The following is a 25,049-nucleotide window of genomic DNA, read 5'->3' as shown; positions in this document are numbered from 1 at the left end:
ACATTGTACTGCTCATTAATAGCTCTATTTAGGAGGTAAATTAAAGGAGGAAAAATAAAATAATTTAATGTTTACATTTAATTAATTTTAGCAGAAGAGGTCAAAGCTGTTGGCCAAAATGTTTTAAAAATATTGGTGTATTTATTTACTTTATTCCTTTCATGATTATCTCAAATACAGGTTTTATGCAAATAAAAAATATTTTCTCTATGCCTTCTCCCATTTTCAGATGCTGACAATAATTGAAGTATGAAGAGTGTATAATATCAAGCAGAGTCATTCAGTGACTAACCTTTACTCCTGGGAATTGTAGATCTACAACTTTTTAAAATCTATAAATTATATCTGGCCTGTTCAGCTGTTTCCTGCCCACTTTCTTGTAAATTCTGCTGCTTCCCAACACAACTAGAGTGCAATTTTGGCGTCATAGGAGAGGAAAATGAGTTTACAACTGTGGTCCTATTTATTACACAGTTTGTCTTTTGTGTCTTAATTTAGTCTTCATTGTGCCAAGCTAACTGTACAATATAGGATTGTATTTTTTGTACTTGTTCGTTTGTATGTGTTTATTTTTTAATCTTAAATTACCTAGCTGCTACTGCTTATTTTTCTTAAAGTAGCTACCTTATTTTAGAGGAAATGAAACATTTAGGTTATGTGTCTTAAATTTTACCACTTACACACTACATGCTCATAAAGTATATCAGGTCAGTGCTATAACATCCCTTGAAATGATTTCAGAGTCAAAATTATTTATATCTTTATTGTTTGCTTCTGAAAAACTACAATTTGAGCACTGAAATCTTAAAACTGCCTAAGTAGGCACTTGAGATTGAGCATGGCTACTTAATTGTTATCTTACGAAATGCCTATTGCTTGATTTTCTTGAATAGATGTATTTTACAGTATCAAAAACAAATCTCAGATTAACAGTTGGAAAAGAATTGGACTTCCCTTTTTCTCACTTCTATAATCAACATAGCTTGGTGGAATGAAAATACCCTGCTTCATTCTGGTCTGCCTGCTAATTATTATAAGAACCGAACACATATAATTTGTCTATTTAATATAATGAATTAAAATATAGGATTAAACATAATTTTATATTGTTAGTACTGTATTGGTTGATTTAAATTTATAGCCCATGGAAACAAAAAAATGTGGAAGAACTGGACTAGTATATGATGAATTTATATATATGTTAGGTAAAATTTGGTATAAAATTCTTGAGGTATTTTTAACCTGCAACACTAAGTCATACACTATAATTTATTGTTTTGCCTAGAAATAGTTAATTGTTTGCAAGTTACTAATAATCTACAAATAAGTTATTTTGTTGGTTATAACCTTTAATTTTATAGTTAGTACTAAGTGTACCTGTTTTTGCCTCTTCTTTCTTCAGATGATTGAACTAAGTCAACAGTTTGCTTTACAAAGCTATAAAAGTAATAGGGGAAGTGATTTCAATATGCTTTGTTAATGGGGTGATGACTGCAACCATGTCATAAATTTGCAGAGAATGTGGGGATATAAGGGTATTCAGTTAGTAGAAAAATTTCAGAAGATCTGTGTTAGGATCTGACTGGCAGAATTAACTTTTTAAAGAAGTTTTATATACAGATATTTGTAATAAATTTGGAGCCATTGTCAGAAGACTCAGATTATCATTGGCTTATTTTTCTATGTCCTTAACTATTGTAATTTCCACTTTTATATAATTTTTGATTTAAAAGATGAATTACTTTATTTTTTTAACAGTCAAAAATCTTTACTGTTGTAGTCTACAACCTTTAAAATGATTGTGTTGCCTTTAGGATTGATCAAAATAAGTACTGCAAAAATTTAGATGAAACCTTCGTGTACAGCAAGATTGAAGTAATGCAGTTAACTTAATTTTTTAAAAGTACTACAGCTTATTATTTATGATGGTACTTTTCTAAAATGAGAAATGTTTGGCTGCATTCACATAGACATTTATATTTTGTTTTCAAATGAAAACTTGCTTCTTTGGCAATATCTATAAATGAAGCAGAATTTTTTTTCCCCTCATGTCTTGAGTATGGTTGTTTCTTAGATGTTCATGGGTATTGGTATTGGTGCTGTGTAACAATGAATTGTAACTAGCATGTAGTTCAGGGTATATACAATGTTAGCTTTTAAAAAATATCTCAGTGTTTTTTTCTATTTATAATTTCAAACTTTCATAAAGTGTACAGAGAATTTCATAAATTTGTTTTCAGTGAACTCTTTTTGCTATGGGTTATTAAACATAGCATTAACTCTTACAAATCAAAATTTCTGATCATCTAGAACATCGACACATTTCAATTTGCAGTATCCTTTTTTTGACTGAATATATTAATGTTTCTCTGAATGGTATTGATAAACAGGTCAGAAGATAAACTCAGTAAAATAAAAGTAATATTTATTCATGGTGATCAATTAAATTATTTGCCTAACTTAAGAAAACTAGTGTGCGTAACTTAGTTTGACATGAGGTGATAGTAGAGTATGAGTCTACCTGTGGATTATGTTGATTTATTTTCAGTTCTTGGAAATACATTGGTTTGGGGAGACAACATATAATTTTAATTTTTACTGTAACCTGCATGCTGTAAATGTATTTTATGTTCAATAAAGAGGAATTTTTTTGAAATGTAATGACTTTAAAAACTTAATTGATAAATATTAGGTTGACTTTTATACTCAGTGGCCTTTTGTTTTGACAAAATAATGACTAATACGTCATCCATGTATATATTTTTTCCCTAATGTATTGCATATTCTTTGGACATTTGGTATTTAAATATGTAGGCCGAAGGGTTGAGAACTAGAAATGAATTATCAGTCTTCCTACGTTACTTCACTTTTGTGTAATATACCTTTTTTTTTCATCTAAGCCTGATTAATTAACTTAAGTGTTAAAGTTTGTTTTTCATTACTTTCTCAATGATCATTCAGGTCTAGGTGGAGAAAGCTTAAAGAATGAATTCCTAAATCTAGTGATAATTGTTTTTTTTTATTTTTTATATTTGAAAATTATTATGGAAAAATTTAATCATACATGAAAGCCTACAATAAATAATGAAGTTCCAAGTACCTGTCATTCAGTTTCAACAATTGTCAGGTCATGACTAATCTTGTTTCCCTTATAACCCATTCTTGTGCACACACCTCCATATTATTTTGAAGTGATTTTAGATACCATATGCTTTTATTCGCAAACAATTTGTTTGAATCATGATCCACTTAAAATCTATATATTACAGTAGAGTTCTCTCTATTTTTTACTTTTTTCCCTGCAATTAATCTGAAGAGAGAATAAGGTTAGTTGTCCTACAGTTTCCCAGCTTTTCCTGATTGCATTCATTTGATACCATTCAACATACTTTGCCCTTACGGTGTTTCCTGTGACTTTTTGTTTCTGGATTCACAGATTTAATCAGATTCATATTTTTGTTTGATTTCATTTGGGTGGGGCACGCTAGTATTGTCTTACAGGTGGTGGTGGTCTTCTGTTATGTGGCACATAATGTCTAATTGTCTCATTGGATTTAGCCAACATGGTTGTAGAAAGCCTAATTCATCAGTTTATGAAAGGTTAAAGAATGGCAGTATTCCAATTCTATCATTCTTTCATTGTTAGCTGCAGTAGAGAAACTTGCCCTCATTCACTATTTGGCTACTTAGTGGTATAGTTTATAGCTTATCTTATAGCTTAGTGGTATAGCTTATAGCTTATCTTATAGATAAGATAGATGCTTGATTTTTTTCCATTTGTGAATTTCAAAATGAATTGCTTCACTATCTTCCAACGGTGACCAGTTAGCTATGCATTTTGTCCCTTGTTTGTTTGCTTGGTTTTTGTTAATTTGGTTTTAGGTGTGCTCTGTGGTCCCGCAAGTAATTTTCTTTTCTGGAGTTCAGAGTCTCCAGGCTTATCCCCCACCCTCTACATTACTAGGGCCTCTGGTGTGCCAGCCACTTGCGGCTCATCCAGCTGTACATTTAACGGTGTCAGTGTGACGTTCTGTGGGATGACCAGATGTCTGCACTATTGTACATATGTGTTGACTGCTATCTTTGACTTTGACCTGCATTTGGCTCTCTTGTAGTCTGATAAGCACATTTACTCTTGGCTGGCAGCATGAGAAGGGGGCCACACAGCAGCTGCAGAGGCTTCTCTATCGCCTCTTGACAGCCTGTGTCCCACAGGCTAAAGATTCATATGAGAAGTCATGGCAGTTACTAAGTGTGTCAGTCTAGTTATACATAAGGAGACAAATGACCACCAGGTGAGTCCACACTTCTCATGTAAGCATATACATGTATAACTTGGTCAGCACTTCTTTTTTTATTGTACCCCCCCCCCCCATTGCTACCATGATGACACTCCAGATCTCTAGATATTGATGTCGACTTTGACCCCCTCGCCATCCAGTGGCCCTCAAGTATCTGGGTATTTCCCTTAAATGTTTGGTTACCTGAGTAAAAGTCCATGATTACTTTGGGGGCAGAACTGAAGGGATGTTATAGTCTATTTTCTGTGTTGCAAAGAACTTCCTCCTGGGGACCCAGCCTCTTCACTGTTCTGGGCTAGAAAACTGGTTTGGCTTACTGGGCAAGGAGTCATGACTTTAAATTAGGGCAGCTGGCCCTGACCAGTGTGGCTCAGTTGGGCATAGTCATGCAAAGCAAGAGGTGGCCAGTTCGATTCTTGGTAAGGGCACATGCCTGCCTGGGCTGCAGGGTGCATAAGAGAGGCAACTCATCAATGTTTCTCACATTGATGTTTCTTCCCCTGTCTAAAAATAAAACTTTTTGAAAAATTAGGGCAACTGATGATCTTTGTCTTCCATCATTGATGTGATAAATGCTCAATAATACCATTGTTGGCTGCCTAGCTATGTTTCTCTGAAATATTGTGTTCTGTTAGCCATTAAGATAATAGTGTGGGGTATAATTTTACCTGCGTTGCCATCAGCAAATCTATAACAGCCTTATCGATTGTCGGCCTTTCCTTACAGAAGAGAGCCAGCACCAAACTTCGTATCTAACCAAGTGATCAAGGTTAACATCACCAGTGATACTTATGGATATCTTGTTCCTCAAATATGTGATGAGGACATTTCACCACTGTATTCTTCCCCATAACCCATAATCCTAGACTAAGCATGAAGAAAACAGGCAAACCAAATAGAGGAACATTGTACAAGTGCCTGACCAGTAATCTCTCAGTGTTAGGTTGTGAAAAATGAGCAAATACAGTCACAAACTAGAGGTAAATGCAATGTGGAATCCTGCAACACTAAGACAGTGGGAAAGTAGTGAAGTCTGTTAATAGTAATATACCAGTGAATTTCTTGGTTTTGACAAAGGGCCAGTGGTGATATGTTAACATTAGGAGAAATGGTAAAAAGCATAAGGGGTAGTCTCTGAATTACCTTTACAATTTAATAAAGGGTTTATTTAATAATATATAAAGCATAAAGTCAACAGTAATAACATCTTGGAGAAATGAGAGCAAAACATCAGACCCCAGAAATCTGATTCCTAAGGTCAACAGCAGGGAGTGTCAAGAAGCAACCCAAAATGCCTCCTTAGAATTCCCTAGTGTTCATGAATGTGATGTCAGATACCTTCAAAGTTTGAGTGAAAGGGGCTGAAAAGAGGATTATTTGACAATCTATTTAGGATGCTCACTTTAACCCCCAGGCAACCTCTTCAATACTACAGCCTAGCAGTTGCTTCTCAAACATCTCAGCATAAACGTATGTCTTTTTATCTAGAATGGGTAAGATAGAGGGTCCGTAGGCTAGAAAACACGAGAACAGTGAGGGTGGGACAATATTGAAAACAATGAGTGTGCCAGTTACCAATTCATTGCCTCAGCTCCAAATCCACTCTTCATTGCTATAATGGATTGAGTTGTGCCCCTCCAAACTTTATATGTTAAAGTCCTAACCCAAGAACGATGTGTGGAGATAGGATCTTTTCAGAGAGAATCAAGTTGAAGGTCATCAAGGTGGGCCTAAACCAGTATAACTGATCCTCAAAAATAAGATTCAAGCACAGAGACACAGAGCGAGGATGTGAAGAGGCAGATGGTCATGAGGCCCAATCCTCACAGCCCTCGGAAGGAACCAACCCTGACAACACCCTGATTTTGGACTTCCAGCCTCCAAAACTGTGAGCCCATAAATTCCTATTATGTCATCCAGGCTGTAGTACTTCATTATGGCAGCCTTAGCAAACTAATAAAATTGCGTGTACACTATTATAATGAGCTAGATTTTAAGCATTTCTTTTCTCCTTTCTTACCTCTGGTATGCTTCATTTTGCTTCTCAGTATTACCATCCAGTTATCAATAGTGTGTGGTTGGGACAGGGGACATCCAGTGACACACAACCCCAATGTACATAGTCCCATACTGAGCTCACAACCAAGGCCCTGTGACTATCTTCCTGGCTGGCAGGTAGGCTCCCAAAGTCCTTTCCCGGAACAGGCCTGCCCTCCAGCCTTAGGAAGAGGTGCTTTCTGCTCATCTGTCTTCTGGGGGGATTTGCCAGCCTTGGCCCACTTGTATCACAGTGCAGTGTCTTCCCAGTCCCAGTCATGGTTTTCTGTGGCCAGGCTCAGGCTGAAGTCACCCCAGAGAGACACCTCCTGCTTACCTGGGGACTGGTTCAGCTGTAATTTAGTCAACTTAGCAAATTTATGCAATGGCTGCAGCCATACCTTTGCCAACAAGATCTGAGTCCCAGACATGGGCTGGGAGATCCTCTTAGAAGTTTGTGTCTCCCTTTAGTACTCTTCCTTAGCCTTGGAGTATTTTTTAAAAGTCTCTATATCCATGTATACTTATTCCCTGAAGCTTGACTGATACAGAGGGTAACATGAAAGTTTATAATCAGAATCTGTCCTGTCCCCTCACTTGGCTACCTGAGTGGTGGCAACCAGCCAGGAGGTTAGAAGATTCTTCTGTGAAGACTGCTAGGTGACACAGGGTTCCCCAAGGAAGCAGTACAACTTGGGAAATGCCACCATGAACAAATCCTCACAGGAACCAATTGCTACCAGTCAGCTTCTTTGTGTCTCCATATGTACAAACAGGCATTAGAGAAATTCTTCAAAGTGAAAAGGATCAAAACAAACACAGGAAAAAAGGAAAAAATGAAGAAAGTGGGACTGTGGAGGTAAAAAATGTCTCCAAGAACTGCTAATATCCTCGGGGTTTTTTTAAGTATATTTTATTGATTATGCTTGATTATTACAGTTGTCCCATTGTGTCTACCCTTTATTCCCCCCCTGCCCTGCGCCCCTCCACTCCTCCAGCATTCCACACCCCCTTTAGTTCATGTCCACAGGCTGTACATATAAATTCTTTGACTTCTCCATTTCCTATACTATTAACCTCCTCCTGTCTATTTTGTGCCTACCAATTACGCTTATTCCCTGTACCTTTTCCCCCCATTCTTCTCCTTCCCCTCCTCACCAATAACCCTCCATGTGATCTCCATTTCTGTGATTCTGTTCCTGTCTTACTTGTTTGCTTGGTTTTTGTTTTTGCTTTTTTTTTTTTAAGGTTCAGGTGATAGTTTTTTGCTGTTTATATTTTTTAATCTTTCTTAGATAAATCTCTAACATTTCATATAATAAGGGTTGGGTGATGATGAACTCCTTTAACTCGACCTTATCTGGGAGCATTTATCTGCCCTTCCATTCTAAATGATAGCTTTGCTGGACAGAGTAATCTCAGATGTAGGTCCTTGCCTTTCATGACCTCAAATACTACTTTCCAGCCCCTTCTTGCCTGCAAGGTTTGTTTTCGAGAAATCACTTGACAGTCTGACAGGAACTCCTTTGTAGGTAACTGTCTCCTTTCCTCTTGCTACTTTTAAGATTCTCTCCTTATCTTTAATCTTGGATAACTTAAGTATGATGTGTCTTAGTGTATTTCACAGATTGTGACTTTCAGTGATAAATATATTTCCCTAAACATTGAATGAAATGTACTATAATAAAATTCAAGTACTCCTTATGAAGATATGTGGTATAAAATTCAATAGCTGAGGAACAGATCTATCTAACTAAAGCTTTATGAAGTAAGTCTTCTTTCTTTGGGTTATTATGAATAAAGAAGAGTAATTGAAACTAGGCTAAAGGGATGGTGTAGAAAAAAATGAAACTGCAAAATAAAAAGTACATGACATCTTTCAAGAATATCCATAATATTCATATATACATGTATGTACTTTCTGCCTGCTTCTAAACAATCTATGAAATTTGGATTAATTAAGTGGTGTAGACCTTAGCATCAGCAGCTTAGGTATTGCCTGGAAATTAAAAATAGATTCAGCCTTACTGTGCAGGTGATATTTTCCAAATACAGCCACTACAATATGTTCCATCTCACATGCTGTGAAGTAGCCTCCTCCCATGAAGGGATGGGGGCCATGTCTCTTCCCTGTAATCCTAGGAAGTTCTTTATGACTGTCTTGACTGATAGAGTATGGCAGAAGTGATGGTATGTAACATCAGAACCTAGGTCATAGAAATGCTATGTGCTTCCAACTTGCTTTGTTGGGACACCTGGTAAAAACCTGATGCCATGATATAATGAAACTCAACATCCTCAAGGAAAACATACATGTGGGGTTGTGGTCAAGAGTCCCACCTGGGGTTTCAGTCCACAGTCAGCGGACTGTGAGTGAGGCTTTAGATGACTTCTGCTCCCAGTCATTAAGTCACCCACTGTATCCAACTTTCTCACCTAAGCATCCAACCAAGCCCTGCCAAAACTGCAGGTTTGTGAGCAAAATAGATGATTAATTATTTAATTATTGTCTTAGGCCACTAAGTTTGGGGTGGTCTGCTGTGAGGCAACAGATAACCAGAACACCCACTGAATTGGTACCTGCATTATAACAAGATCCCTCGATGCTCCATACAAACATTAAAGTGTGAGAAGTATTGATTTAAAGTAAAATTGTGTTAATATTTCACTTTCCCACTGCCTTTAACAACACTAATTGCAGATTATGAAAAACTGCATAAATGACTGAAAATCATATTTAGAGCAATTGTTCCCAGAAAGCTGGATAATTGTGTTATGTGGATCAGACTCACAGTTGGTGGTATCTTATTCATGAAGGAGAGAGAAGATAGGAAAAATAATTGATGCAAGTAATGAGATTTTATTTATTCCATTTTATTTCATTCATTTATTCTTCCATTTTAAATCACTTTTTAGTTGGAGTTGACATACATTTTTATGTTTCAGGTGCACACTGTAGTGATTAGACATTACATAACTTACTAAGTGATCATCTTAATAGAACTCATGCCCATCTGACATCATACATACTTATTAGAATATTATTGACTATATTTCATGTTATATTTAATTTACATTCTCGTGACTATTCTGTAACAACCAATTTGTACTTCTTAATCTCTTCACATTTTTTACCCATCTTCCCAAATACCCTTCCATATGGCAACCATCAAAATGTTCTCTATATCTATGAGTTTGTTTCTGTTCTGCTTGTTTTATTTTGTTTTTATTTTAGATTCACTTGTTATTAGATATGTATCTATTGCATTTTACTGTTCATATTTTTATTTTTTTCTACTTTTTAAAGAAGATCTTTCAACATTACATATAATATTAGTTTGGTGGTGGTAGTGAACTCCTTGTCTGGGAAGCTCGTTATCTGTCCTTGGATTTTAAATTATATCTTTGCTGGGTAAAATAATCTTGGTTGTTGGTCTTTGATTTTCTTTTCTTTGAATATTTCTTGCCAGTCCCTCTGGTCTGCAAAGTTTCTGTGGAGAAATAAGCTGACAGTCTTATGGAAGTCTCCTTGTAGGTAACTGCTTTTCTATTGCTGCTTTTAAGATTCCCTCTTTGTCTTTAAACTTTTGCATTTTAATTCTGCTGTGCCTTCATGTGGGCCTCTTTGGGTTCACCTTGTTTGGAATTCTCTGGACTTCCTAGACTTGTATGTCTATTTTCTTCACCAAGTTAGAGAAGATTTCTGTCATTTTTTCAAATAGGTTTCCTATTTATTTTTTTTAAATAATTTTTTAAATTTAATGCTTGTTCAAGTACAGCTTTCTGTCTTATATTCCCAATCCTGCCCGCCCCCTGCCCCATGCTCCCCACCTCCCTCCTATTTCCACCCCCCACCCTTAGTTATTGTCCATGTGTCCTTTATACTTGTTCATGTGAGTCCATCCCCTTTTCCCCTATGATTCTCTCCCCTCTCCTCTCTGGACCCTGTCAGCCTGTTCCCTATTTCAGTGTCTTTGGTCATATTTTGCTTGCTTGTTTGTTTTGTTTAGATCCCTGTTAACGGTGATATCATATGGTATTTGTCTTTCACTGCCTGCCTTATTTCACTCAGCATAATGCTTTCCAGTTCCATCCATGATGTTGCAAAGGGTAGTAGTTCTTTCTTCCTTTCTGCAGCATAGAATTCCATTGTGTAAATGTACCATAGTTTTTTGATCCAGTCATTGACCGATGGGCATCTAAGTTGCTTCCAACTCTTGGCTATTGTGAATTGTGCTGCTATGAACATTGGGGTGCATAGGTTCTTTTGGATTGGTGTTTCAGAATTCTTAGGATATACTCCTAAGAGTGGAATTGCTGGGTCAAAAGGCACATCCATTTTTAGTTTTCTTAGAAAATTCCATACTGTTTTCCATAGTGGTTGTACCAGTCTGCAATCCCACCAACAGTGAACTAGGGTCCCCTTTCCCCACAACCTCTCCAGCACTTGTTGTTTGTTTCTTTGTTTATGATAGCAATTCTGACTATTGTTAAGTGGTATCTCACTGTGGTTTTAATTTGCATCTCTCTGATAGTTTCGATATCGAGCATCTTTTCATGTGTCTCTGGATCCTCTGTATGTCCTCCTTGGAGAAATGTCTGTTCAAGTCCGCTGCCCATTTTTTAATCGGGTTGCTTGTCTTATTTGAGTGGAGTCGAGTGAGTTCTTTGTATATTTTGGAGATTAAACCTTTGTCTGAGGTATCATTGGCAAATATATTTTCCCAAACAGTTGCTTCTCTTTGTATCTTGATACTGTTTTCCTTAGCCATGCAGAAGCTTTTAATTTTGATGAGATCCCATTTGTTTATTCTTTCCTTTATATCCCTTGCTTGAGGGGACGTATCAGTAAAAAGATTGCTGCATGGAATATCTGAGATTTTATTGCCAATGCTCTCCTCTAGGGCTTTAATGGTTTCACGGCTTATATTTAAGTCTTTTATCCATCTTGAATTTATTTTGGTTTATGGTGTAAGTTGGTGCTCAAGTTTCATTTTTTTTGCATGTAGCTGTCCAGTTCTCCCAACACCATTTGTTGAAAAGGCTGTCTTTACTCCATTTTATGTTATTGCCCCCTTTGTCAAATATTAATTGACTATAGAGATTTGGGTTTATTTCCGGGCTCTCTGTTCAAATCCATTTGTCTATGTGCCTATTTTTGTGCCAGTACCAGGCTGTTTTGACTACAGTGGCCTTGTAATACAGTTTGATATCAGGTATTGTGATTCCTCCTACTTTGTTCTTCTTTCTCAAAATTGCAGCTGCTATTCGGGGGTCTTTTATGGTTCCATATAAATTTTTGAAGTGTTTGTTCTATGTCTGTGAAATATGCCATTGGTACTTTAATAGGTATTGCATTGAATCTGTAATTGCTTTGGGTAATATGGACATTTTGATGATGTTAATTCCTCCAATCCATGAACATGGTATATGTTTTGATTTATTTGTGTCTTCCTTGATTTCTTTCTTCAGTGTTGTGTAGTTTTCTGCATATAGGTCTTTTACCTCGTTGGTTAGGTTTATTCCCAGATATTTTATTTTTGTTTTTGCTGTATCGAATGGAATTTTTTTCTTGATTTCGCTTCTGCTGCTTCATTGTTGGTATACAAAAATGCCTTTGATTTCTGGATATTGACTTTGTATCCCGCTGTTTTGCCAAATTCATTGATTAGTTCGAGCAGTTTTTTGGTAGAGGCTATAGGATTTTCCATGTACACTATCATGTCACCTGCAAACAATGACAGTTTTGTTTCCTCCTTTCCGATTTGAATGCCTTTTATTTCCTTTTCTTGCCTGATCGCTGTGGCTAGAACTTCTAATACTATATTGAATAGAAGTGGTGATAGTGGGCAACCTTGTGTTGTTCCTGATCTTAGTGGAAAAGCTTTTAGTTTTTGCCCATTGAGTATGATGTTGGCTGTAGGTCTTTCATATATGGCCTTTATTATGTTGAGGAATGCTCCCTCTATTCCCACTTTTCTGAGTACCTTTATCATAAATGGGTGTTGAACCTTATCAAAAGCTTTTTCTGCATCTATTGATATGACCATGTGATATTTGTCTTTGCTTTTGTGTATATGGTTTATTACCTTTATTGATTTGCATATATTGAACCATCCTTACATGCCTGGAATGAATCCCACTTGGTCGTGGTGTATGATCTTTTTGATGTATTGTTGGATGCGATTTGCTAATATTTTATTGAGGATTTTGGCGTCTATGTTCATCAGCGATATTGGTCTGTAATTTTCTTTCTTTGTTGTGTCTCTATCTGGCTTTGGAATTAGGGTGATGCTGGCTTCATAAAAAGAGTTGGGGAGTTTTTCCTCTTTTTGGCGATTTTGGAACAGTCTGTGAAGAATAGGGGTTAGCTCTTCCTTAAAGGCTTTGTAGAATTCTCCTGTGAAACCATCTGGTCCAGGGCTTTTGTGTGATGGGAGTTTTTTGATTACTGCTTCAATTTCATTTGCTATTATTGGCCTGTTCAGGTTTTCTGCTTCTTTTTCATTGAGTTTCGGAAGATTATATTTTTCTAGAAATTTGTCCATTTCATCTAGGTTTTCAAATTTCTTGGCATACAGTTCTGCATAGTAATTTCTTACAATCCTTTCTATTTCTGTGGTATCAGTTTTAATCTCTCCTCTTTCATTTCTGATTGTGTTTATTTCGGTCCTCTCTCTTCTTTTCTTGATGAGCCTACTTAAAGGTTTGTCTATTTTGTTTATCTTTTCAAAAAAGCAACTCCTGGATTCATTGATCCTTAGAATTGTGCTTTTAGTGTCTATGTCATTTAATTCTGCTCTTATCTTGGTTATTTTCTTCCTTTTACTTGCTCTGGGCTGTCTTTGTTGTTCTTCCTCGAGTTCTTGGAGGCATCGGGTTAGGTTGTTTGTTTGAAATGTTTCTATCTTCTTTAGGTAGGCCTGTATTGCTATGAACTTCCCTCTCAGGACTGCCTTCACTGTGTCCCATAGGTTTTGGGTTGTTGTGAGTTCATTTTCATTTGTTTCCAGAAGCTTTTTGATTTCTTCCCTAATTTCAATCTTGACCCATTCGTTGTTTAATAGCCTACCATTCAGTCTCCATGATTTGGGGTGTTTTGGGTTTTTTTCATTGGGGTTGGTTTCCAATTTCAGTCCCTTGTGATCAGAGAAAATGCTTGGTATGATTTCTATTTTCCTGAATTTATTGAGACTCATATTGTGTCCTATCATGTGATCTATCTTTGAAAATGTTTCATGTTCATTTGAAAAGAAAGTGTATTTAGCTTCTTTGGGATGGAGGGCTCTATATATATCAATTAGGTCCATTTCGTTTAGGGTGTCATTTAATGCTGCAATATCTTTGTTGATATTTTGTTTGGAAGATTTGTCCATTTTAGACAGTGGGGTGTTAAAATCCCCTACTATAATTGTGTTGCTGTCAATTTCTTTCTTGAGGTCCTCCAGAATTTTCTTTATATATTTGGGTGCTCCTATGTTGGTTGCATACATATTTACGATGTTAATGTCTTCTTTGTGGATTCTCCCCTTGAGTATCATGAAGTGACCTTCTGGGTCTCTCTTTATGGCCCTTCTTTTGAAGTCTATTTTGTCTGATATGAGAATTGCTACCCCAGCTTTTTTTTCTTGTCCATTTTCTTGGAAAATTTGGTTCCATCCTTTCACTTTTAGTCTGTGGTGGTCCTTTGACCTGAGGTGGGACTCTCTTAGGCAGCATATGTGTGGGTCGTGGTTTCTTATCCATTCAGCTATTCTATGTCTTTTAATTGGTGCATTTAATCTATTTACATTTAAGGTTATTATTGAAAGGTACTTATTCATTGCCATTTGTGTACCTGTGTTCCTCTCTATCTCTCTCTTTTCCTTCCTTTCCTAAAGCAGCCCTTTTAGTAATTCTTGTAGAACTGGTTTGGTTCTTTCAGACTTCTTTTGTCTTGGAAGCTCTTTATTTGGCCTTCTATCTTGATTGAGAGCTTTGCTGGGTACAATAGCCTTGGTTGTAGGCCTCTGTTTCTCATTAGTTGGAATATTTCTTGCCATTCTCTTCTTGCTTGGAATGTTTCCATTGAGAAGTCAGTAGCCAACCTTATTGGGACCCCCTTGTATGTTACTTCCTTTTTCTCCCTTGCTGCCTTCAGGGTTTTCTCTTTGTGTTGAAGGTTTGCCATTTTAATGATGATGTGTCTTGCAGTAGGCCTCTTTGGGTTCCACCTGATTGGGACTCTCTGAGATTCCTGAATCCGTGTGACTTTCTCTCTCCTCAACTTAGGAAAATTTTCCATTATTACTCTTTCGAGTAGGTTTTCTATCCCTTGTTCTTCTTCCTCTCCTTCTGGTATTCCTATTATTCGGATATTATTACGTTTCATGTTGTCTTGCATTTCTCTTAAATTCTCCTCATTTTTTCTGATTCTCTTTTCCATTATTTGGTCTGTCTGGGACATTCTTTCTATCCTGTCTTCTATCTCACTTACGCGATCTTCCACCGTATCGATTCTATTCTTCATACCTTCTACTGTGTTCTTCAGTTCAGAAATTGTATTCTTCATTTCCTCTTGGCCTTTATTAAGGTTTTCCATTTCCTTTTTCATGTTGGTGTAGTTTGCAGAGAGCTCACTGTAGCTCCCCTGTAGTTTCTGGTAGCTCATTTTAAGCTCTTTGAATTTCCTGATAACAAGTGCTTTGAATTCAATATCTGATAGTTGGTTTGCCTCTATTTCATCTAAGGTTCTTTCTGAGACTTCCTCCTTTTCTTTCATTTGGGGATTGTTTCTTTGTCTTCCCATTGTTTGTGTTGCTCTTCTTGTTGGCTTCAGCTTCTTAAAGTGATCTGGGTTCCTGGGTTTATGGTGTGAACTTCTGTGGTAAGATGCCTGTTTGATTCAGTGGTGCAGTCTCCTGCAGGTATCTTGGTGTTCTCTACTTCCACCTACTCCTCTTGGTGGTTTCCATCTGGTCAAACCTTTTCTTCTGGTCTCCCTAGCTGCAGCAGCCTGAGGGGCTATTAGTGTGGCCTTTCTCTCCTCTTGGTGAACTTAGCGGGTCTCACCAGTGCCCTCCCAAGATCCAGAATGGCGCCGCTCTCCCGTGCCCCACTGAGAGCAGGTTTTTCTTCAGGCTTCCCAGCTCTGGCGTGGCGTGAGGGCACGCACTCCCAGCCAGGCTTTCCTGGTGTCGCAGGCTTGGGCTTGGACCTTTCCCAGTGCTGTGGCTGCACACACTGGGCAACTCACAATTCTTCCAAGCCGGCAACCACAGCCTGACTCTGGGTGCTTCTCAGTCTGCACCCAGCTGGTTAGGGATGGATCTGGTGGTTGGCGCTCCCCCAGGAGCACTGACAGTATCCCGAAGCTCCCTGAGACTGTGGGAGCACCGGCTCAGGCTATTGGGAATGCCGGGGCCCCTCAGTTCCCCAAAATGGCAAACACAGTCTGACTCCACAGGGTATCAGAGCTCTCCGGTTTGCTTCCCAATGCCCACTCCTCTTTCTGCCACTACAGGCAAACCGATCTCTCCTGGTGTTTTCCAATCTGCACCCTGCGGTTAGAGAGGATGCCGGTGACTAGTTCTCTCATAGGGTTGTCGTTGTTGCCCTTCCTTGGCTCTCAGAGATCAAGGCGGCCCTGCTAGGGCCCTGGCGCTGCCCAGCGAAGGGCCCGCAGGCTCTGTGCTGTTCCCTTGTACCTTGCTGATCTGAGGTCTGTCTCCTCTCCTCAACCTCTGGTCATTCAGTGTCCGCTATACTCTCTGGGGTCCTGCCATCCCATATGCTGGGTCCCTGTTGGATGTTCGCCGTGCTCCTCTGCAGAGCAGCCTGGTTTTTCTCTGGCACGTGAAGGGAAGTGAAATCCTTTGTCCTACTCCGACGCCATCTTCCTTCTTCTCCCTGGGTTGCAGACCAGTTCCCAGCAGGGGACTCACGAGAGTCAACCATACATTGATATTTCTCTCCTTCTCTCCTTCCCTTCTCCTCGTATCTCAGGAAAAGAAATAGAAAGCCACGTGGGGATTCTCTGCCAAAGCCGCATAGTAGTTCTCCACTAAAGTTGCATGATGATTCTTCTCATGGCTGTAGGGGGGTCTCCCCACTCTGACCAAAGCCGCATGGTTCTCTCTCTTAAAGCTACAGGGTGATTCTCTCTCACATGGGTGCGAGAGTCCCCATTCAGGCCAAAAATGAATGGTTCTCTCTTCTCAAGTCTCTCAAATAGGTTTTCAATTTCTTGCTCTCTATTCTCCTTCTGGCACCCCCATGGTGCAAATGTTGGTATGCTTAAAGTTGTACCAGAGGCTCCTTATTTATTTAAATTTCTCATTTTTTTAAGATTCTTTTTTCTTCTTTTCTGATTGCACAGTTTTTTGCTTCTGTATGTTCCAAATTGCTGAGTTAATTCTCAGCTGTATCTACTCTATTGTTGATTACCTGTAAATTATTCTTTATTTCAGTTAGTGTATTCTTCATTTCAGTTAGTGTATCCTTCATTTCTAACTGGTCCTTTTTTATGCTGTTGAAGTTCTCACTAGTTCATTGAGTATCCTTATAACCAGTATTATGAACTCTGTATCTAGTAGATTGCTTGTCTCCCTTTTGTTTAGTTCTTTTCCTAAACAAGTTTTGTTCTGTTCTTTTTTTTTTCTTTTTTTGTTTATTTATCTTTAGAGAGGAAGGGAAGGAGAGAAGGAGAGAAACATCAATGTATGGTTGCCTCTCAAGAGTCCCCTGTTGGGAACTGGCCCACAACCCAGGCATGTGCCCTGACTGGGAATCAAACCGTGATCGTGTGGTTCGCAGGCCCGTGCGCAATCCACTGAGCTACACCAGCCAGGGCCTGTTCTTTTATTTGGGCCATGTTTCTTTGTCTTCTCATTTTGGCTGCCTCCTGGTGTTTGTTTCTATGCATTAGGTAGAGCTTCTATGTCTCCCAGGCTTGGTAAAGTGGCCTAATGTAGTAGGTGTTCTGTAGCGTCCAGGGACACAGCCTCCCCTATCACCCAAGTTGGACTCTCCACAAGCACCACCCATGTGGGCTGTGTACACCCTTCTCTTGTAGTTGAGCCTTGATTGCTGTTGACATGTCAATGGGAGGGATTTATCCATCAGGCCAATCATCTGTAAAGACTAGCTGTGACCACCAAACTTCAAATACCATGGAAAACCAGCTAGCAGGGGTCTACAACAGAGAGAAGGACTTACTTTAACAGAGTTTTGTTGTCCACTGAGTTTGCCTTTTGAGTGTGTCACTTGTGGAATTTGTTTGGTTTACTTCAACGTGGCCTGAAGCTGTTCAATGGGTCCACTAGCCCTAGGGCCATCCGGGAGGTACAGGCCAAGGTCTGTCACCACCTTTGTTCTGCTTGAAGCCACCTAGCATGAGTTACAAAGCAATCTGCAGATGGTTGTTACTTGTGCTGAGCTTGAAGATGCCTCAGTGAGGCTAAGCTGCTAACCAAGGTCAGCTGCCACTAGAGCTAAGCCTGGGGCAACTTAGCAAGATGTACAGTGCATGCTGAGGGCAGATGCTGCTTGTCTGAGAGGTTTTAGTAAAATCTGAAGCATGAGCCAAGACAGGTCAATCATATGGTAAGGTTGCTGGAAAAATTGGGGTGGGCCATAAGTAGGTTGGGGCAGGGCCTCAGGGACTGAGCAGGGCAGGGCAAACAGCCTGAGTCAGATTGTTGGAGACTCATATATGGTGCCTGCCTGCCAGTGCTGTGTGGGGAAGGCTCAGAAAAGAAACAATGGCCTCCTCCAGCATTTCTATCTAGTATAAAGCTGTCCCCCAGCCCTCATGCCAACAATTCAGCTTCTTCCCATGTGACTCTAGTGCCTTTCAAACTGCTGCCCCAGCACTGGAGCTCAGAGCGAGTGAGTCTGAGTAAGTTTGTGTGGCCCTTAAACAGAAATTGCCTTTGACTCCAGAAGTCCTCCATCTCCCTCAGCCACAATCCCTGCTGGCTTTTGTAGCCTAAAGTTATGGGGACTTCTCTTCCTGGCACTAGAAATATGGGCTGGGGGCCTGGTGTGGAGCTGGGGCCCCTCACTCTCTAGGGAGGGGGACCTCCACAACTGCCATATCTCCTCTGATTTTCATCTGCCACAAATGGTACCAATCTTAGTCATTTCTTTAATCCCCTAGTTGTAGGACTTCCACTCAGCTAGATTTCAGGTTATTCTGAATGATGGTTTTTCTGTAGTTTAGTTATCATTTTTCATTTGTTTGTGGGAGGAGGTGAATACTGCATTTACTTAGGCTGCCATCTTGACTAGAGGTCTTAAGCCATGAGATTTTAGAAGCTCACACTGCTGAAATGTTGTAAAGATGAAGACTGAGGATGTGTAACTAATAGCTAGTAACCTTATTTGTACCAAGAGCAGTAATCATTTTAATTGCAGATAGCTTAAAGAAAAATTTGACAACAAATGTTGTCATGCTACCAAAATTAAGTGTAGATGAATATTGCAGGTGTTTGCTATCATTGAAGCCTAACAAAAAATCTATAATTTGTATCATTCTTATGGGGTCAGGTGTTTAAAATACTTTACCTAAAGATCTATAGTCTCATAATGCAATAATATAGTGGTAGCTTTCAAACCTGGTAATATTTGTATTTAATGAACACCATGCTCAAGGTCTCTGTTCACTTTAGTTTAATATTTTCCCCATAGTTTTCTAAATTCTAAATTAATTCAAACCACAAAGATCAGTGAATAACAATCACCAGCTGTCATATGATTCAAACATCTAGGTGTTTGGAAACATCTAAATTATTTAATACAATTTTTCAGTTTCCAATCAGATGTTTGGCATCCTGTGGCCACAGTCAGGTATTTAACATTTTCTTCTAATCTTGTCAGTCTCATCTGGGCATTTTGATGGTTACCAGGTGGGAGGGGCTTGTGGGGGAAATGGGTAAAGAGATGAGGGATTAAGCAGTACACATAGGTAGTTACAGAATAGCCATGGGGATATAAAGTACAGTATAGGAAATGAAGTAGCCAAAGAACTTACATGTATGACCCATGGAAATGAACAATGGTGTGGGGATTGTCTGAGAGAGTGGGGAATGCTGGATGGAGGGGGAGCAAAGGAGGAAAAACTGGGACAACTGTATAATTTAAAAAAAGAAGGAACTCTTTTAAAATGTGAGCTCTAGCCTGGCTGGTGTAGTTCAGTGGATTGAGCGCGGGCCTGCAAACCACACGATCACGGTCCGATTCCCAGTCAGGGCACATGCCTGGGTTGCAGGCCAGTTCCTGGCAGGGGACACACCAGAGGCAACCATACATTGATATTTCTCTCCCTCTCTCCTTCCCTTCCCCTATAAAGATAAATAAATAAAATCTTAAAAAAACAATTAAAAATGTTAGCTCTAATTCTTATATATTTTGCAAATACCTTCCATTATTTTCATTTGCCTTTTATTTTTATTTAGGATATTTTCTAACTTGCAAATATTTACCCTTTTATGAAGCAAAATCTATTATTCTTCCTTTTATAGTTTTTTTCTTAGTATTATATGTAGAAGTCTTTTCTACTTTAAATAGAAGATGATCATACATTATAACCTTTCTCTGTGGAACTATAGGGACTTCAAATAAAAACCTTGACTTTCCAATGTAAAATAAAGATGGTGGTGCCTATAATCGTTCCATTTATATACAAAGGCTCCAGATAAGCTTTGCAACTGCACCAGGGTGATCTCAAATCATTCAGGGCCCCAGGCATCAAAGTTCTGGGTTCTGGGAGAGAAAATGGGGTCATCGGTTCTACTTACCCAGGTCTTACAGGCTGGTAAAATGCTCTCTGCAAAGCATCCATCCATCACAAATACTATTTCAGTTCCTTGGGGTCAATTACTTTGGCTTCTACCTAGCACTGTTGGCTGTAAGGAAGTATTCTTGCATGAATGTATATATTTATACAATCTTCCTCAAAAAGCTTCAGAGGACTGAACAACAAAAAAATATTGGAACTGTACAGTTTTATACAGTAGCAGAAAATTACATAAGGAAGGAAAAGGAAACAGACTCAGTGAAATGTAATATATATTAAAACATGGGATTTTGCCCTGGCTGGCATGCCTCAGTGGATTGAGTGCCAGCCTGTGAACCAAAGATGTGCTGGTTCAATTCCCAGCCTAGGGGACATGCCTGGGTTGTGGACTAGTTCCCCAGTGAGGGGCGCACAAGAGGCAATCACACACTGATGTTTCTCTCTTCTTACTCCTTCCCTACCCTCTCTAAAAATAAATAAAGTAAAATCTCAAAAAAATAGAATTTTCTATGCATCTGAGTGAGAATTATTTAGGATGAAAATTTTTTTTTGAAATTAGAGCATTTTGTAATAGTAACAACAACAACAATAACCTTAAAGCCATCAGTAGGGGACTGTTTAAATGTAGGGTCTAGCCATAGTATGGAATTCTATGTCTTGGTTAGAATAAACAAGGTAGGTCTTCATGCACTAATATAGAGTGAATTCCAAGGAATATATTTGAGTGTAAAAAGCAAATTGCACAATTTCTGTAATGTGTTATTTATATAAAACAAAAACAAAAAGTAATGAAATAATCTCTATACATGTATAAGTATATAAAAAATTCTGGAAAGAGATACACAAATTCTTAACACTGGTTACTTACAAAGATGACAGGAAAATAGGGTGAAATTTTCAATGTCTTTTTTATTCTAATGTATCAAATAATGTTTTAATATGTCCAAAATATGTTAAAAGATAGTCAACTGGTAAATGTTTACAAACTTAGAAAATTAAGTTTTACTATCAGAAAAATTTTTTAAAATAAATAATTTGAAAGTGAAATTAAGTAAATCTCAGTGATACAATGGAAATTTCTCATTCCTATTTTGTCTCTTTCTTCTGGCAAAATACCAAGTCATTGAATATTTGAGGGGTATTTTTATTTTTTATTTATTTTTAATTATTGCTGTTCCATCACAGTTGTCTGCATTTACCCTTCACCACTCACCCCCACCCCAGCCATCCCCACCTCTCTCCCTTGGTTCCACCCACCCTTTTTGCCATGTGCCCTTTATAGTAGTTCCTGAAAACCCTTCCTCCCTCCCCCAAATTGTCCCCTCCTATCTCCTCTCTAGTTACCATCAGATTTTTCTTGATTTCAATGTGTCTTGTTATATCTTGCTTCCTTATTTGTTTTGTTGATTAGGTTCCACTCAAAGGTGAGATCATATGGTATTTGTCCCTCACTGCCTGGCTCATTTCACTTAGCATAATGCTCTCCAGTTCCATTCATGCTGTTGCAAAGGGTAGGAGCTCTTTCTTTCTGCTGCATAGAATTCCATTGAGTAAATGTACCATATTTTTTGGATCTATCCATTTATTGATGGGCACCTAAGTTGCATCCAACACTTGGTTATTATAAATTGTGCTGTTATGGACATCGGGGTGCATAGATTCTTTTGGATTGGTGTTTCAGGGTTCTTAGGATATAATCCTAGCAGAGGACTTGCTGGGTCAAAAGGCAGTTCCATTTTTAGTTTTCTGAGGAAATTCCACTGTTTTCCACTGTGGCTGCACCAGTCTTCATTCCCTCCAGCAGTGCGTTAGGGTTCCCTTTTCTCCACATTCTCTTCAACACTTGTTGTTTGTTGATTTGTTTATGATGGCCATTCTGACTGTTGTGAAGTGGCAACTCATTGTGGATTTTAATTTGCATCTCTCTGGTACCTAGCAATAGTGAGCACCTTTTCATATGTCTCTGGATCCTCTTTATGTCCAGTGTCTGCCCATTCTTTGATCGGGTTGTTTTTCTTCCTGGTGTAAAGTTGTGTGAGTTCTTTATATACTTTGGAGATCAAACCCTTGTCCACAATATCATTGGCAAGTATGTTTTCCCATATGCTTTGTTATCTTTCATTTTAATACTGTTTTCTTTAGCCACTCAGAAGCTTTTATTTTGATGATATCCCATTTGTTTATTATTTCCTTTATGTCCCTTGCTCTAGGGGACATATCAATGAAAATGTTGCTACATGAGATACCTCAGATTTTCCTGCCTATGCTCTTCTCTAGGACTTTAATGGTGGCACGGCTTATATTTAATTTTTTTATCCACCTTGAATTTATTTTTCTGTATGGTGTAAGTTGGTGCTCAAGTTTCTTTCTTTCTTTCTTTTTTTTTTTTCCATATAGTTGTCCAGTTCTCCCCACACCATTTGTTGAAGAGGATATTTTTACTCCATTTTATGTTTCTGTCCCCTTTGTCAATTGTCTACATAGACTTGGGTTTATTTCTGGGATCTCTATTCTGTTATATTGGTCTATGTGTCTGTTCTATGCCAGTATCAGGCTATTTTAATTACAGTGGCCTTATAATACAGTTTAATATCAGGTATTATGATCCCTCCTACTTTGTTCTTCTTTCTCAAAATTGCCACATCTATTTAAGGTCATTTATGATTCCATATAATTTTTGAAATGTTTGTTCTATATCTGTGAAGTATATCATTGGAACTTTAATAGGGATTGTGTTGAATCTACAAATTGCTTTGGGTAGCATAGACATTTTGATGATGTTAATTCTTCCAATCCATCAGCATAGTTCATGTCTTCACTTGTTTGTGTCTTAATTTCTTTCTTCAGTGCTGTGTAGTTTTCTGAGTACAGATCTTTTGCCTCCTTTGTTAGGTTTATTCCCAGGTACTTTATTATTCTTGTTAAATTAACTGGGATTTTTCCCCTGATTTCTGCTTCTGATGTTACATTGTTGGTATACCAAAATGCCTTTGATTTCTGGATATTGACTTTGTATCCACTGGTTTGCCAAATTCACTTATTAGGTCTAATAGTTTGTTGGTGGAGCCTATAGGATTTTCTATGTACACTATCATCTCATCTGCAAACAGTAACACTTTTGCTTCCTCCTTTCCAATTTGGATACCTTTTATTTATTTTTCTTGTATGATTGCTGTGGTTAGGAACTTCCAATGCTATGTTGAATAGGAGTGGTTAAAATGGACATCTTTGTCTTGTTTCTGATCTAAATAGAAAACTCTTAAGTTTTTGTCCACTGAGTACGATGTTGGCTGTGGGTTTCTCATATATGGCCTTTAATAGGTGAGGAATGCTTCCTTTTTTTAATATTGTATTTATTTATCTTTAGAGGGGAAGGGAAGGAGAGAGAGAGAGAGAAATATCAGTGTATGGTTGCCTCCTGTGTGTCCCCTGCTGGGAACTGGCCTGCAACCCAGGCATGTGCCCTGACTGGGAATGGAACCCTGATCCTCTGGTTCGCAGGCCCACACTCAATCCACTGAGCCACACCAGCCGGGGCAGGAATGCTTCCTTTATTCCCACTTTGCTGAGTGCTTTTATTGTAAATGTGTGCTGTACCTTATCAAATGATTTTTCTGCATCTATTGCTATGATCATATGATTTTTGTCTTTTGTTTTGTTTATGTGATGTACTACATTTATTGATTTGTGAATATTGTACCATCCTTGCATTCCTGGGATGAATCCCACTTGATCATGGTGTCTGATCTTTTTAATGCATTGCTGGATGTGGTTTGTCAATATTTTGTTGAGGATTTTAGTGTCTATGTTCATCAGCAATATTGGCCTGAAGTTTTCTTCCTTTGTTAGGTCTTTATCTGGTTTAGTTGGCTTTATAAAATGTTTGGTAGTCTTCCATCTTCCATCAAGAACAAGACAAGGATGTCCGATTTCACAACTCATATTCAATGTTGTATTGGAAGTCCTAGACACAGCAATCAGACAAGAAATAGAAATAAAAGGCATTCAAATTGGAAAGGAGGAAGCAAAACTGTCATTGTTTGCAGATGAGATGATAGTGTACATAGAAAATTCTGTAGGCTCCACCAATAAACTAGTAGGCGTAACAAGTGAATTTGGCAAAACAGGAGGATATAAGGTCAATATTCAGGGATTTTGAGGAATAGTCTGTGGAGGATAGGGGTTAGTTCTTCCTTTAATATTTCTGTGAAATTCTCCTATGAAACCATCTCATCCAGAGCTTTTGGGTGTGGAGAGTTTTTTGATTACTGCTTCAATTTCATCAGCTCTTATTGGTCTGTTCAGGCTTTCTGCTTCTTCATTTAGTTTTGGAACATTATATTTTCTAGAAATTTATTTCACCTAGGCTTTCAAATATCTTGGCATGTAGTTGTGCATAGTAATTTCTTACAACCCTTTGTATTTCTGCGATATCAGTTGTAATCTTTCCTCTCTCACTCCTGACTGTGTTTATTTGGGTCCTCTCTCTTTTATTCTTGATGAGCCCGCTTAAAGGCTTGTCAATTTTATCTCTTTAAAGAACCAACTCCTGGATTTATTGATCCTTAGAATTGTGCTTTTAGGCTCCATATTGGTTGATTCTGCATTTATCTTGGTTATTTCCATCCTTCTACTTGCTCTGGGCTGTCTTTGTTGTTGTTCCTCAAGTTCTTTTTAAAAAAATATATTTTATCAATTATGCTATTATGGTTGCCCCATTTTCCCCCTTCACTCCTGTCCACCCTGCATACCCTCTCCCACCCACATTACCCTCCTTCAGTTCATGTCCATGTGTCATACATATCAGTTCTTCAGCTTCTACATTGCCATACTATTTTTACCCTCCCCCTGTCTATTTTCTGCCTACAATCTATGCTACTTATTCTCTGTACCTTTTGGCCCTCTAGCCCCCTCCAACTCCCCTGTTGATAGCC

General features: G+C 38.3%; 1 protein-coding gene across 2 annotated transcripts in view; it reads left to right on the top strand.

The window, feature by feature from the left end:
* The window catches only part of KIF5B (kinesin family member 5B), a 45,734-nt gene extending 43,337 nt beyond the window's left edge, over nt 1-2,397 (top strand). For both annotated transcript variants that reach the window (XM_037037811.1, XM_037037810.1), the window contains exon 26: nt 230-2,397. The gene's annotated coding sequence lies outside the window, so the exon portion shown is untranslated. The remainder of the gene's footprint in view (nt 1-229) is intronic.
* Nucleotides 2,398-25,049: the final 22,652 nt, after the last annotated feature.

Source organism: Sturnira hondurensis, unplaced genomic scaffold, assembly GCF_014824575.4.
Source record: "Sturnira hondurensis isolate 20B ecotype Veracruz unplaced genomic scaffold, ASM1482457v3 Scaffold0023456, whole genome shotgun sequence".
NCBI classification, from domain to species: Eukaryota; Metazoa; Chordata; class Mammalia; order Chiroptera; family Phyllostomidae; genus Sturnira; species Sturnira hondurensis.
This window is presented reverse-complemented; position numbering and strand designations above follow the sequence as displayed.